At 37.7% G+C, this 2,433-nt stretch overlaps 1 pseudogene; it reads left to right on the forward strand.

The window, feature by feature from the left end:
• Positions 1–1,118: 1,118 nt before the first annotated feature.
• LOC133762363 (nucleophosmin-like) lies at positions 1,119–2,193 on the forward strand (annotated as a pseudogene).
• Positions 2,194–2,433: the final 240 nt, after the last annotated feature.

The raw sequence follows: 2,433 nt of genomic DNA on the forward strand, positions 1-2,433 counted from the left end.
TAAATCTTTAAAAATAAAAAATAAGGTAGTGACAATGCTACTGGATGCCATAAATATTTGTCCCTTTTGTGCTTGTGACTTATCCAATTACTTTCTGAAAGCAACAGAAAAAGAATTTTGGTGTCTGGTGTTAAATTCCCCCCAATCACCCTGTTATATGAGGGTATTTTAAAAAGTTCATTGAAAATGTAATTAAAAGACAAGTTTATTTTGGTGCAAGTGTTTTCAAAATCAACCCATTCCTAGTTTTTTCATAATGTTTATTTTTAATAAACTTTTTAAAGACCCCTTATATGTACAGATTTCAAGCTCTTTTCAATTTTTTTTGCACTAAAGTAAACTTATCTTTTAACTCCATTTTTCCATAAACTTTTTGAAGTGACTTAAAATCAGTAAGTAAATACAAAATAATATAGTACAGGTCGTTAGCCTCTTTTTAATAAGTAGCATGATTTGGCTACAGCAAAGCCAAGGGTAGTTGAAAATATTACGGGAATGTTTGATACTTCAATCAATACATGGTAGCTTTAAATTATTTATTTATTTGAAAGGCAGAGAGACAGAGACAGAGAGATACTCTTCGATCCACTGATTCACTCCCCAAATCCTGCAACAACTGGGGCTGGACTAGATCAAAGCAGGGAGCCTAGAACTCAATCCAGGTCTCCCACATGGGTGGTGGGAACCCAAGAACTTGGGTTCACCTGCTGCCTCCCAGGTGTACATTAGCAGGAAGCTGGATCAGAAGCAGACTTGAACTCAGGCATTTTGTTATGGAATGCAGGGACCTCAAGTAGTCTTTACCACTGTACTAAATGCCCACCCCAATATATCTTGTTTTTAATGAGTAGGTATATTTACTAAAGAGAAGACAATACTCTAGGATTTACAAAACTACACCCATGTCATTGACTCTACAAGAGTAAGAAATTACTTTTTTCTCTTTTATTCAATTTTTTAAATGCTGCATTTGTCCATCATCTTGGTCTGCATTGGGAAAATTATACTACACTAGGAACATCACAATTATTGATTTTTTTTTGTCAAATGTATGCTTTTGCTAAAATGAAGAATCTAAAGAAAAAATGTGCTGGCGTGATTCCGTCCTGCGTGGCTGTTCTTTGCAGCAGTGGGAGTCATATCTCCATCCGCTTTCTCTCCCACCCAAGTTCGTCCCTCCGCCTCATGGAAGATTCGATGGACGTGAACATGAGCCCCCTGAGGCCCCAGAACTATCTTTTCGGTTGTGAACTAAAGGCTGACAAAGATTATCACTTTAAAGTGGACAATGATGAAAATGAGCACCAGTTATCTTTAAGAACGGTCAGTTTAGGTGCTGGTGCCAAGGATGAACTGCACATTGTTGAAGCAGAGGCAATGAATTACGAAGGCAGCCTGATTAAAGTCACACTGGCAACATTGAAAATGTCTGAATAGCCAACGGTTTCCCTTGGGAGCTTTGAAATAATACCACCTGTGGCCTTGAAGTGTGGTTCAGGGCCTGTGCATATTAGCGGACAGCACTTAGTAGCTGTGGAGGAAGATACAGGGTCAGAAGACACAGAGGAGGAGGATGTGAAGCTATTAAGTATATCTGGAAAATGAGCTGCCCCTGGAGGTGCCAGCAAGGTACCACAGGAAAAAGTAAAGCTTGCTGCTGAAGATGATGATGAAGATGACGACGACGACGATGATGATGATGAAGATGATGACAATGATTTTGATGATGAGGAAACTGAAGAAAAAGCTCCAGTGAAGAAATCTATACAAGATACCCCAGCCAAAAACGAACAGAAATCAAACCAGAATGGGAAAGACTCAAAACCATCAACACCAAGATCAAAAGGTCAAGAATCCTTCAAAAAACAAGAAAAAACTCCTAAAACACCAAAAGGACCTACTTCCGTAGAAGACATTAAAGCTAAAATGCAAGCAAGTATAGAAAAAGGTGGTTCTCTTCCCAAAGTGGAAGCCAGATTCATCAATTATGTGAAGAATTGCTTCCGGATGACTGACCAGGAAGGCTATTCAAGATCTTTGGCAGTGGAGGAAGTCTCTTTAAGAAAATAGTTTAAACAGTTTGCTAAAATTTTCCGTCTTATTTCATTTCTGTAACAGTTGATATCTGGCTGTCCTTTTTATAATGCAGAGTGAGAACTTTCCCTACTGTGTTTGATAAATGTTGTCCAGGTTCCATTGCCAAGAAAAAAAAAAAAAGAAAGAAAAAATGTAATGAGATCATAGATGTAATATCTAGTTTCATGTAAAAATTTTGGAACATTATTATCACATTAGCCTCAACTTATTGTACTCACCAGGAGTTTTATTATACACTAAGTCATCCATTGATTTCAACATGAATTTAGAGCAATAAGATTCCATTACCAGTGATGTCCTAGTAATCTAGGTCCATGCCCTGACCTCTAACTCAAA

The sequence above is a fragment of the Lepus europaeus genome, chromosome 6 (assembly GCF_033115175.1).
Source record: "Lepus europaeus isolate LE1 chromosome 6, mLepTim1.pri, whole genome shotgun sequence".
Classification (NCBI taxonomy): domain Eukaryota; kingdom Metazoa; phylum Chordata; class Mammalia; order Lagomorpha; family Leporidae; genus Lepus; species Lepus europaeus.